The following is a 13,325-nucleotide window of genomic DNA, read 5'->3' on the forward strand; positions in this document are numbered from 1 at the left end:
AAATAAAATCGCAGCGTGCACTCGTTTCTTTCGTATTTGGGATGAGACTCACCTAATCAAGTCTATGGGTGCGCAAAAAAAAATAATTTGGTTCCCAAATGGATCATTCATATAGTATCCGATTTTCACAGATACATTGCCCTTATTAACACAAGAAACTGAATTTGCTCTTGTATATTTTATGTATGAAAACAGATGACGATAAGGATGAAAAATTATCCGTTTTTTTTTTCTGGATGAAAACCAGACTTTTTTTTTTTTATCCGCTTGTGTGAACTTATCCTTTGAGAAATAAAAGACCGCGCTCACGAAAACTTACAATCTACCCTTTTCTCTGGTAAAGTATATTTATTTCCCACCAGGAGATCTGGCAGAAGACATACAGGTGGTGTCACCTTGTCACGTCTGCGTTCTTTTCCCTGAAATTCCGCCTCTTAAAATTCCCATGCATAAGAGAGCGAGAGGAAATCATCCACCTTGCAGCGGCAGAGAGCTTTCTGTCTGAGGTTTGGATGTGGAGCCCCTGAGAACTAGATCATGAATAATTCATAGTTGGGTGGTCTCAGCACACCATTGAAGATTGTCATTGGGTTGAAACAGAATGACTCTTCCTTCTACAGAGTGCTGAATGAGGATGCAGCAGATAGACTCACTGCAGGAGAGGAGACCTAGCAGCTAGGCACTGCCATAGATCCGGGAAGTCATTCCTGACCCCAGGGGGGCATCTCATCCATGGCATAGAGCACATTCCACTCCTGCATGGCACTGACGCATCCGGTCCTCTGCTCCAGGGGGGCTATGTCTCCCAGGTAAGTCTGATACCTGCCTGCTCTTACATCCTATGTGATGCCATGTTATCCTGGGGTCACCGCATCCCCCAGTAAGTCACCACGCTGGGATGATGTCCTTGCTGGAGGACAGGTGAATAATTCTGCATGGCTGATGCTGTGATTGACACGGCGGGACTAAGTATCACATTGTCACCGGTCCAGGACAAGCAATGCTTTAAATAATAGTAACATCCAAAATGAAATGAGTGCGATTATCCAGTTTATTACCGGGTGATGATGCAAAAATTTGCTTTGAACTACTCCCCCCCCCCCCAGCAGATTTGCCTCATCCACCTGTTGTCCTTACGACAAGCATTTGCGTCCCCTTCCGTTAATATCATTTCACGCCAGCTTAAACGCAGTGAGTGGGATTGAATCCTAGAGACGGAGGGATAATAATGATTCTGCTGTTCCCGCTGGGATCTCACATGCCAGGGAAGCAGCATGAGGGGTGGTCCGCCATCCGCTGGGAGTTGTAATTGAGAAAATCCCCTATTCACCTGGATGGGGACCTCCTAGGGAACACCTGGGATAGGTGCCCTCTCTGCCTTCTCATTGTTAACTCTTGCTCTGCCAGGAGCTGCACACACTGCAGTAATCAAGTAAATTGCAAATTTAAAAATATTTCACTTTATCTCCATGCGGTAACATTATGGTGGGGCTGCGCATGTAGCATCGTGGGTTTAGGAAAAAAAATTGCAGACTTTTTTTTTTCTAAAAAATCATATTTTAGACCACTGCTGATCGCTCCAAAGGTAATTTCTAGACCATGATAAACTAAGCTGATAAAGTAGACGTGTGTTCACACAGTGCATTTTTTTTTTTTTTCTTTACAGCGTCTCCTTGTGCAGGGGAAAAAAAGCTAAGTAAAGTATGCACGTTTTTGATACGCATCTTATGCGTTCGATTAAACGGGTAGAAAAATGCTGCAAAAAATGCTGAAACAGTTGACACTGCAGATTTAAGATTAAAGCATACCAGAGGTTAAAAAAAAAAAAACAACGCAAAATTAGCCTTGTGCATGAGATTTGACAAATCTTGTTTATTTTGCTGCTACTGTAAAATACAGCATCTTTTTTCTGCACCGAAAATTGCTACACGTGAACACGCCATTAGCTATGTTCACACGTTGCATTTTTCAATTAAAATTTTAAGCTGCGTTGTACAGCACCAGCAAAGTTAATGTGATTTCAGAAATCTCATGCACGCACTGATTTGGAAAACTGCTGCGTTTTTTAAAACTTTAGCATGTCGCTTATTTCAGCGTTATTTTCAGTGTTTTTCACCCATAGGAAGTGATGCAAAAAAACGCAGGTATCAGGTGTTGCTGCATGTTTTTTTGGGGGGTGGGCACTAAACTTTGTCAGCATGCACAAGAGACAGCAAAACCGGCTTTTTTTTAAGCAGGTTTTGCCTGTTGAAAAAAAATGTGTTAAAAAGGTACATGTGAATATAGCCTAAAAAGTGTTTCTAAGGGCTCATACTCACGTGCGAGAAACTCGGATGATTCTCGCACGGCAATACCCGACACTGCACCCAGTACTCAGATCGGACAGAGCGGCCACATAGCAATACGTGCAGCCTCACGCTCCGCTCCTGAGTGCCGGGTGCAGTGCCGAGTATTGCCGTGCGAGACTCATCCGAGTTTCTCGCAAGTGAGTATGAGCCCTAAGGCCGGGATCACACAAGGTCCATTTCTCGCATGTGAAATCCAAGTTCTGGCGCCGGCACTCCAGAGCGGAGCGTGCGGCTCCATGTGTTGCTATGTGGCCGCACGCTCCGCTCTGGAGTGCCAGTCCCATAAACATCCGCTCTGGAGTGCCGGCGCCAGAGCTTGGATTTCACATGCGAGACACGGACGTGTTTCTCGCATGTGTGATCCCGGCCTAAGGCTATATTCAGCATCTGAGAGAAAAAAGACCTTTTTTTTTTTTTTTTTTTGCTTTATTTTCCCTCAGGTGTTATCCTAGTGGCATTAGATCTTTTTCTTTTTTTTTTTTTTTTTTTTTTAACTGAAAGAGGCAGACTGTGAGGCTGCCGTCACACTAGCAGTATTTGGTCAGTATTTTACATCAGTATTTGTAAGCCAAAACCAGGAGTGGGTGATAAATGCAGAAGTGGTGACGTGTTTCTATTATACTTTTCCTCTATTTGTTCCACTCCTGGTTTTGGCTACAAATACTGATGTAAAATACTGACCAAATACTGGTAGTGTGACGGCAGCCTGAAAGTTTTTTTTTTAAATTCATCGAGTCTGAGGAAACAAATGGAACCCAAATGGATCTCTGAAGTCCAGAAGTACAAAGTGTCATCTGTCTGCCATCTGTTTTATACGGGTCCCTATAGACTTTAATGGCCGAGAATGTGTAAAACGGATGAGAATAGGACAAGCTCTGATTGTCACACACTGGAGACACAGATCCATTTTCAAAGCTCATATGTGCATGGATCTAAGAAACCGTAGGCCACGTTCACACGTTCAGCATTTGGTCAGTATTTTACCTCAGTATCAATAAGCCAAAACCAGGAGTGGGTGATAAATACAGAAGTAGTGACGTGTTTCTATTATACTTTTCCTCTGATTGTTCCTCTCCTGGTTTTGCCTTAGGTCACTTGCATTTTTTAGTGGTTTTTTTTTTTTCATGCGTTTTTATCCCTTTTTTGGTACGTCTTGTCTTAAATAACGCTGCTTTTGTTTTTTATACTTCCTGGTATTCGACGCTGACAAAACTTTATTGATTCAGTTATTCGTGGACTACATTTCCGCAGGGTAAACGAAATGCGCTAAAAATGCTTATGTTTTTTTTTTTAATATATAATTTGCTGTTTTTTCCAAATGTAATACAATTCATTCTGTGGAGAAAATCCACACATAAAACTCTGGCACCGGGATCAGCCGAGTCTCGAGCCCCATAGCAGCCACACGGTCTGCGGCCATTAGCGGTAACCGCTGCTGTGCTATGACAGTAATGTGGCCTTTCAGGGTAAGGTTACCTGTAACAGATTTGTTTCAGAGACTTTTACGGCAGTCTCTCATTCGTGTTAATGGGTCTTGATCACAATCCATACTGTATGTTTGCTGCAGAAACAACTCCATTCGTGTGAATGGAGCTGATTTTCATTGGCAAAAATTTCTGCAACATTTCTGCCTCCACAGGTGAATGGATCGTCTCGTAGGTTGTGTAGGAATCACAGCAAAAATCTCCAGTTCAGTTTCTGTGACTGGGAATCATTATCTGTATATGCAGCAGAACAATAATCACAATGTATTGAGAGCAGGTTGAAGACTTATTCCCCCCCCCCTCTGGATTTGAAGCCTATTTCACCCATTGCATTGTTATTGTGGATTTCAGGCCACTGCAGCCAGGACTAATTGCAACGTGGGTGGAAAATGCTTACTATAAGTGACTACAGTACACCCTGTATACTGTAACACATGGAAAACAGTATGAGTGCAGCGCTACCATCGTCTGCCTCCTTCTCATCAGCTCAGTCTACAAATAGCATTGTGGGGGCTAACATACAGTGAAGGAAGAGAAGATGGTGTTACCGAGGTACCTGCTGGATCAGGGAAAAACGGGATGGACCAGCTCATCAGCCCTGCACTGCTTGCCATTTGACACAAAAGCGTTTTGGTCATTAATCTTATTAGTATTTGTAAGCCAAAATCGGGGCCCACATGGCCATATAAATCGGACTGCAGTGCACGGACTGGCCGGCGGTTCTCCCCACCCGAGCGTGACACCTTCAAGTGTTTCTATCAGAGACGTAGCTAGGGTTTTGGTTCGGGGTGGGCCCCTAACCAGGTAACCTTGATTACAACTGGGTGACGCTTCCTAATAGTGGAGTAGAACCTCAATAGATGACCGCACTGTTACTGAAGATAATCTCTATATAAAGATCAACATAGATATTACCGCCATATGGTCAGTGGTAGATACCAGCCCTGCAGAACATATAAGAGATCAAAGCACAGTTATAGATGGTGACTTACCGCTGACATTCTTTCTGATGGAATCGTTCATTTTTCCCGTCTTTTCCATCTGACTCAGACCGACATGACAACTTCTTTCAGCCAGGACTCTTCTGCACAGAATACAGCAAAGACACGTTTCACTTCTCATATTCCAGCCCCATCACCATCTATTCCCAACCTGCACAAACTCCTCATCCTGCTGATACCCCAATACTGAGCCGCTGCTGCAGTATGTGTCTCTATTACTGCCCCTGGATACCCCAATACTGAGCTGCTGCCGTATGTGTCCCTATTACTGCACCTGCTGTGTGGTTCTCTGAGCCCTCTAAATTCTAAAGCAACTCTCTACAATATAGTAATGCCGGGTGCAAGTGCCCGAGAAAACAGTGCCCATATTTTGCCCCTAGAAAGTAATAATGCCTGTGTGCTCCTTTGATAGCCACAGTGACCTGAGTTCCCCTATAACAATAAGTGCCCACTTTACATTTAATAAAATCCCGAGTCTCCCCCCTGTACAGCTCCCCTATACACAGCACGATGCTCTCTTATACACAGTATAATGCACCCACACAGTATACTGGCCCCTTAGTAGCCCTCAAACTGTTTGATGGCTCCAACAATGTATAATGACCCTCACACTGTAATCTCCATACTGTATGATGGCTGTTGTGAATTCTGTTGTCGGGCTCCCTCCTGTGGTCATGAATGGTACTTCGGCTGGTTCTGTCCATGAACTTCCTCTGGTGGGTGTTTCTGAGTTTCCTTCCTCAGGTGACGAGGTTAATTCGTTAGCTGGCTGCTCTATTTAACTCCACTTAGATCTTTGCTCCATGCCACCTGTCAATGTTCCAGTATTGGTCTAGTTCACTCCTGGATCGTTCTTGTGACCTGTCTTCCCTGCAGAAGCTAAGTTCCAGCTTGTATTTCTTTGGTTTGCTATTTTTCTGTCCAGCTCGCTATTTTTTTATTGTTGTCTTGCTTGCTGGAAGCTCTGGGACGCACAGGGAGCGCCTCCGCACCATGAGTCGGTGCGGAGGGTCTTTTTGCGCCCTCTGCGTGGTCTTTTTGTAGGTTTTTGTGCTGACCGCAAAGTAACCTTTCCTATCCTCGGTCTATTCAGTAAGTCGGGCCTCACTTTGCTAAATCGATTTCATCTCTGTGTTTGTATTTTCATCTTTACTCACAGTCATTATATGTGGGGGGCTGCCTTTTCCTTTGGGGAATTTCTCTGAGGCAAGGTAGGCTTTATTTTTCTATCTTCAGGGCTAGCTAGCTCCTTAGGCTGTGCCGAGTTGCATAGGGAGCGTTAGGCGCAATCCACGGCTATTTCTAGTGTGTTTGATAGGATTAGGGATTGCGGTCAGCAGAGTTCCCACGTCCCAGAGCTCGTCCTTTATTATCAGAAACTATCAGGTCATTCCGTGTGCTCTTAACCACCAGGTCCATTATTGTCCTGACCACCAGGTCATAACAGATGGCCCCCTAGATAGCCTCCATATACAGTAGCATAATGCACCAAATAGTCCACAATATAGTATAATGCACTCCCCATCGGCAGACTTTATAGCGTACGGCAGCCCCCATAGGCAGACACTGTAGAAAGGCAGCACCCCCATATAGGCAGACCCTGTAATAAGGCAGCACCTCCATAGGCAGACTCTGTAGTATAAGGCAGCACCCCCATAGGCAGACCTTGTAATAAGGCAGCACCCCCATAGTCAGGCAATGTAATAAGGCAGCACCCCTATAGGCAGACCCTGTAATAAGGCAGCACCCCTATTGGCAGACCCTGTAATAAGGCAGCACTCCCATAGTCAGAACCTGTAATAAGGCAGCACTCCCATAGTCAGACCCTGTAATGAGGCAGCCCCCATAGTCAGACCCTGTAATGAGGCAGCACCCCCATAGTCAGACCCTGTATTTAGGCAGCACCCATAGTCAGACCCTGTAATAAGGCAGCCCCTTAGTCAGACCCTGTAATAAGGCAGCAGCCCCATAGGTAGACCCTGTAATAAGGCAGCACCCCTATAGTCAGACCCTGTAATAAAGCAGCACCCCTATAGTCAGACCCTGTAATAAAGCAGCATCCCCATAGGCAGACCCTGTAATAAGGCAGCATCCCCATAGGCAGACCCTGTAATAAGGCAACACCCCCATAGTCAAACCCTGTAATAAGGCAGCACCCCTATAGTCAGACCCTGTAATAAGGTAGCCCCCATAGGCAAACCCTGTAATAAGGCAGCACCCCCATAGTCAGACCCTGTAATGAGGCAGCACCCATAGTCAGACCCTGAAATAAGGAAGCCTCCATAGTCAGACCCTGTAATAAGGCAGCACCCCCATATAGGCAGACCCTGTAATAAGGCAGCACCCCCATAGGCAGACCCTGTAATAAGGCAGCACCCCCATAGGCAGACACTGTAATAAGGCAGCACCCCCATAGGCAGACCCTGTAATAAGGCAGCACCCCCATATTCAGACCCTGTAATGAGGCAGCCCCATATTCAGACCCTGTAATGAGGCAGCCCCCTTACTCAGACCCTGTAATAAGGCAGCACCCCCATAGGCAGACCCTGTAATAAGGCAGCACCCCCATAGGCAGACCCTGTAATAAGGTAGCCCCCATAGGCAGCCCCTGTAATAAGGCAGCACCCCTATAGTCAGACCCTGTGATAAGGCAGCCCCTATAGTCAGACCCTGTAATAAGGCAGCCCCCATAGGCAGACCCTGTAATAAGGCAGTGCCCCCATAGTCAGACCCAGTAATAAAGCAGCACCCCTATAGTCAAACCCAGTAATAAGGCAGCCCCCATAGTCAGACCCTGTAATAAGGCAGCAGCACCCAAAAAAAAATACCTCTCTTCTTTCTGGTTCCTGCGCTGCTCCCGCTGATCTCCTGACAGCGGGCCCCGGACAGTGACGTCATCGCGCCTGCTGTCAGTGCCGGTGACGTCAGACGCAACACTGACAGGGGGATGATGGGAGAAGGAGTGCAGCGCTCCTTCTCCCATCATTGCGATCAGCTGTATCGGCTTAATGCTGGTACAGCTGATCTTCCGATGGCGGCGGAGGGGGCCACTGCTGGCACCAGGCCCCCCGCCTGCTCAGGGGCCCCATAGCGGCAGAGCAGGGAGATCAATTCTCCCTTCTCTGCCGCAGAATGTAACTGTATCGGCGCGCTGCCAATTGGGGTAGACCCCCTCAGAGCACAACATACCTGTATCATTATGACCACCACCAAGGTCACTGCGCTCAGCTGAGCTTTGCCTCCTCCTGTACTATCAGCAGACTATTTCAGAATGCTCATGAAAGTCAATTGGGAGACGGACATAGGCAACCACCTCTCTACTGGGCAGTGACAGAGATTGAGCTGAGGGAACCCCATTCTGGAGATATACTCGGGTGTTGTGAATTCTGTTGTCGAACTCCCTCCTGTGGTCGTGAATGGTACTTCGGCGAGTTCTGTCTATGGGCTCCCTCTGGTGGCTATGAGTGAAGTCGCTGCTTCTGAGGTTCCTTACACAGGTGACGTGGTTTATCCTTTGGTTGGCTTCTCTATTTAACTCCACTCAGATCGTTACTCCATGCCAGCTGTCAATGTTTTAGCATTGGTTCAGTTCGCTCCTGGATCTGCCTGGTGACCTGTCTTCTCCTGCAGAAGCCAAGTTCCTTATTGTTATTTTTGCTCATTGTTTCTTTGTCCAGCTGGTTATCCTGATTTTGTCTTGCTAGCTGGAAGCTCTGGGATGCAGAGTGGCCCCCCCCTCCCCCCCGCACCGTGAGTCAGTGCGGAGGTCTTTTTTGCACACTCTGCGTGGTCTTTTGTAGGTTTTTGTGCTGACCACAAAGATTCCTTTCCTGTCCTCTGTCTATTTAGTAAGTCTGGCCTCTCTTTGCTGAAACCTATTTCATTGCTGCGTTTGTGACTTTCATCTTTTCTCACAGTCATTATATGTGGGGGGCTGCCTATTCCTTTGGGGAATTTCTCTGAGGCAAGGTAGGCTTTATTTTCTATCTCTAGGGCTAGCTAGCTCTGAGGCTGTGACGAGGCGCCTAGGGAGCGTCAGGAGCGCTCCACGGCTATTTTTAGTGTGTGTGATAGGATTAGGGCTTGCGGTCAGCAGAGCTCCCACATCCGAGAGCTCGTCCTGTATGAGTTTAACTATCAGGTCGGGTGCTCCTAACCACAAGGTCATAACACTCGGGTGTCACATCTGGGAAAGAACAATTATCAGATATTTATAGCATTGCACCGCACAAAAAGCTTTGCCACATGTACGAGCTCTTATTAAAGGACCTTTTGCTAATTTTTTCATTTTGCTCTCCCTTTAGCGTGATTACAAGTTGCAGTGAGTACAGCAAACTACCTGAGTGTCATTACTGACACCTTTTGAGCTTTCATCTCTTGGCAGACAGTATTGGGAGAGGGTTAGTACAGCTGAGTTTATCTGTGTCACATTATAAACCCTTATATCAGCTCTCCTCCTCTAATAGCACTGTCACTTCAGCTGTACTGTCCCTCCCCCTCTACTGACTATCTGGACATGACAGCTCAAAGGTGTCAGTAATCCACTTATGTCTCTTTTGCCCAACTTATAATGGCTCTGCACTCAGTGAGATCAGGTACTGACTAGAGTTTAGCAAATTTGATCGGGTACCTGCTTATACGGCAAGCTATAGTGCTTGCCGAATAAGCTGCAGAGGGAACCTGGATACGTGGAGCGCGCCAGCTAATCAGCTGTTTGGCGCCACAGCTGCATGTGTCATGGCTGTGTCATTGTTGCAGCACATGCATGGAGAGCCCAACACACGCTCTCCATGCATGTGTTGTGCCTGTCACACAGCCGCAGCACATGCAGCTGCGGAGCCTAATAGCTGATCAACAGGCGCGCTCCATTTATCCGGGTTCCCTCTGCAGCTTATTCAGCAAGCGCTATAGCTTGCCAAATAAGCAGGTACGCGATCAAATTCGCTCAACTCTAGTACTGACACCTTTTGAGCTATTGGCTCAGGACAGGCAGTGTGACCATGCCATAAGAGGAGGAGAGCTGATAGAAGGAAATGTTATCTGACGCAGCTAAGCTCAGCTGTGCTGCCCACACAGACTGCCAGAAGATGGGAGTTCAGTGGTGTCAGTAATGATAAAAGTATTTATAAATGTTTGGAAGTGAGTTCAGGCTGTCTGTCTTTATATGTCTCACTCAGGAGAAGTCTGCTCTTAGCTATTGGGGGCATGTTCTTCTTTGCGTGTTGCTGTCTGCTGATGATGGGTCAATGTCATACAGGGGAAGAAATACACGCCAGCAGTGAAAACTATCTGATGACACCCAAACAAAAATTAACTCATTAGCTTCCAACTACTTTGCTAATATCTCCCTAACGTAGAGGCGCAATTAAAAATACTAAATATATAACAATTTTTTTTTTCTTTATAATAGTGGTTTTGCAGCCACTATTATATCGTGTGTCAAGTTCAAGATGAACAATTTGGTGAAAGGTCCTCTTTTTAAAGCAAAGGAACTCATCAAATATTGTTCCTTTTCTTGCATTTATTAGCATCTTGACTTATGTTATTCATTCTCTCTGTCCTTTGCTTGCTTGACTTAATTAACGATTAATGTCTATGATTAAATTGGCGATTGTTAATGTCAGTAACTAGTAAGAAGTGATTAACTTGTGATATCATTTGTGCATTTTTATCGCAAAGGTATGAAGACTTGGGAATGTCACAAATTGATTGATGATCTTAATGTTTACGTCAGGAGGTTTTTCAAATGTAAAATATGTGCGAGATGGCAGAAAGAATTCCTGTCTGTAATCATTACTATAAAAGACACTTGTAGAGGAATATGCTGTACATACAGCCCACCGAGAATGTCAAACCGCTCACACTGTGTGGGTGTCAGCTAGATCTGGGGATTTATTATGATGGAATATAGGCTGAACTGGATGGACAAATGTCTTTTTTCGGCCTTACTAACTATGTTACTATGTCAGCTAGAAGGACGTAGATCTGGGGATTTATTATGATGGAATATAGGCTGAACTGGATGGACAAATGTCTTTTTTCAGCCTTACTAACTATGTTACTATGTTACTATGTTAGATATCAAAGTGATTGCTCCAATCCAGAACACTGAACACGTGAATAGTATGTGATCAATAACATCTGTGTGGATTTCCTCACAAATGGCTATAGCTGCTCCGCAAGAGGGTAACTAAAAGAGGTGCAAATAATTCCTTTGCTTAATATGAGGAAACCGTTGTCCACTACGAGGACACTCCTTTCTTAAACTAAATTATCGGCCTTGATAAAATAATAAAGCCTATACTTGCCTCCCGTGTAGTCGTCGTTCCCGCGGTGTTGGCCCTCACTCTCCCCGGGGCTGTGATGCGGTGTTGTGATGCTGGTCCCCAATCAGTGCTGGCGTCACTGTCTCCACCTTCGTACGAACTGAACATGAGGAGGAAGTCAGGGATCTGCTGCAGCCCGGACTTACTCTTCATGTTCAGTGCGTGCGCGGAGACAGTGACGCCAGCTCTGATTGGGCGCCAGCGTCATGTGTCAAAACACTGCATCACAGCCCCAGGACCGCGAGTGCTAACACTGCTGGAATGGAGCTGGCACGGGAGGTAAGCAAAGACTTCATTATTTTATCAGTACCGGGCATTTAGTTTAAGAAGGGGTTGTCCTTAATGATGCATGCAAGGAGAACCTTTTAGACTGTCGCCCATAAGGAGTACAGTGGTACAGTTCCTGTGAATATACCATTTCTTGGGAACTGAAAAAAAAAGAAAGAAAATATCGTTAGTAATTTATTCCTAAATAGCTTTAATTATCAAATCACGCTTGTTTTGTCTAGGCGGGTAATCACTACAGAAATAAAATGGTTTCCATCTTGTTGCACCAACAGAAACCTGTCCTGGAAGGTTAATAAGACAGTGTATATGTGTGGTAGGAAACTCCATGCTCTTCTCTTGGGAATACCAGGGTGGCTGAGGTAAGAAGAGGCTGCTTACGCTGCTGACTTTCCTGTCTATCTGATGTAATTCTGGTGGTACTAGGAGTGCTGAGGTAAGTTAAAGGGGTTGTCCGGTCTAAATTGATAAGTCACAGAGTGACTGCAGACTTATGAATCCCTCCAGCACACACACTTTCCGCTGCAAAGATTCACCGGTTTCTGAACCGGGAATGACTGGTAAGTATTGTATTGTGTTGAGTAAGGCTGCGCCTGATAGATGGTCACGCCAAATGGATGGCCGCGTCACTAGATGGGGCATGGTTTTGCTCAATAAAAGTCTATGGAGATAGGCTGTGTCCACTAGAGATGCTGTGGCCGGGAGTATTCATGACACATGCGTACCCATCCATCCCGGTTAAGAAACTGGTGAATCCTCACAGTGCAGAGTGTGTGCAAGGGAGTTATTCACACAGAGTGATGGCAGACTTATTAATTCAGACCGGAGAATCCCTTTAAGGCTTATCACGCTACTGTCCACCATGTGTATGTGATCTAATACTGGAGGTACCAGGAGTGCTGTGGTAAGAAGAGGTTGCTCACACTGCTGTTCTTCTGCTCTAACTGATTTATTATTATTATTATTATTATTATTAAACAGCCATTTGCTCGATCTCAAGCCTTGGTGACTTGATGTATGAACACTCTGTAGGAAGATCGATCTTGTGGAAGCCTAGATAGGTCAAGCAGGTTCTTCACTGCCGTTATCTTGATTGTATCAAGCCATTGGATTGCTGGTCTTCCTTTTGCCTTGCTCCTTCTGCTCTTCTGACCATTATGTCCTTCTCCGGTGATTGCTCTATTCGTACGATGTGTCCGAAGTTGGCAAGTCGTATCTTGGCAATCCTTGCTTCAAGTTACATGTCTGACTTGATTTGTTTCAAAATTGATTTGCATATTCTTTTTGCCATTCATGGTATTGATAACATCCTTCCTCAGAAGTATATCACACTCTATGGATTAAAGGACTTTTTAGAAAAAGTATTTGTCGAGTGCTACTTTCCATACTTCTACAAAGAAGAGAAAGAGAGGATTCAAAAAGATAAAAATAAACTGGAGCAGTGGGCAGCAACTAACAGAATGGTTTTTAACAGAGAAAAATGCAAAGTACTACATCTGAGCAATAAAAATGAAAAAAGCATATACAGAATGGGAGGAATAGGGCTAAGCAACAGCACATGTGAAAAAGATTTGGGTATACTAATGGATCATAAACTGAACATGAGTCAACAGTGTGATGCAGCAGTAAAAAAAGGCAAATGCAATTCTGGGATGGATTAACAGAAGCATACAGTTTAGATCACGCAAAGTCATTATTGCCCTCTCCTCCTCTTTGGTCAGAACTCATCTGGAATACTGTGTCCAGTTTTGGGCACCACATTTTAAAAAAGACATCAACAAACTCAAACAAGTTCAGAGAAGAGCGACCACAATGGTGACTGGTCTGCAAACCATGTGTTATGAGGAACGGTTACAGGATCTGGGAATGTTTAGCTTGCAA

The 13,325-nt window shown here is 45.2% G+C and overlaps 1 protein-coding gene across 19 annotated transcripts in view; it reads left to right on the plus strand.

Moving 5' to 3' along the window:
* Positions 1-603: 603 nt before the first annotated feature.
* The window catches only part of PROM1 (prominin 1), a 354,664-nt gene continuing 341,942 nt past the window's right edge, over positions 604-13,325 (plus strand). For 18 of the 19 annotated variants that reach the window (XR_011317012.1, XR_011317013.1, XR_011317014.1 and 15 more), the window contains exon 1: positions 604-809. The gene's annotated coding sequence lies outside the window, so the exon portion shown is untranslated. The remainder of the gene's footprint in view (positions 810-13,325) is intronic. The other variant, XM_069744704.1, reaches the window with a different exon arrangement.

This window comes from Ranitomeya imitator, chromosome 1 (genome assembly GCF_032444005.1).
Source record: "Ranitomeya imitator isolate aRanImi1 chromosome 1, aRanImi1.pri, whole genome shotgun sequence".
Taxonomy (NCBI): Eukaryota; Metazoa; Chordata; class Amphibia; order Anura; family Dendrobatidae; genus Ranitomeya; species Ranitomeya imitator.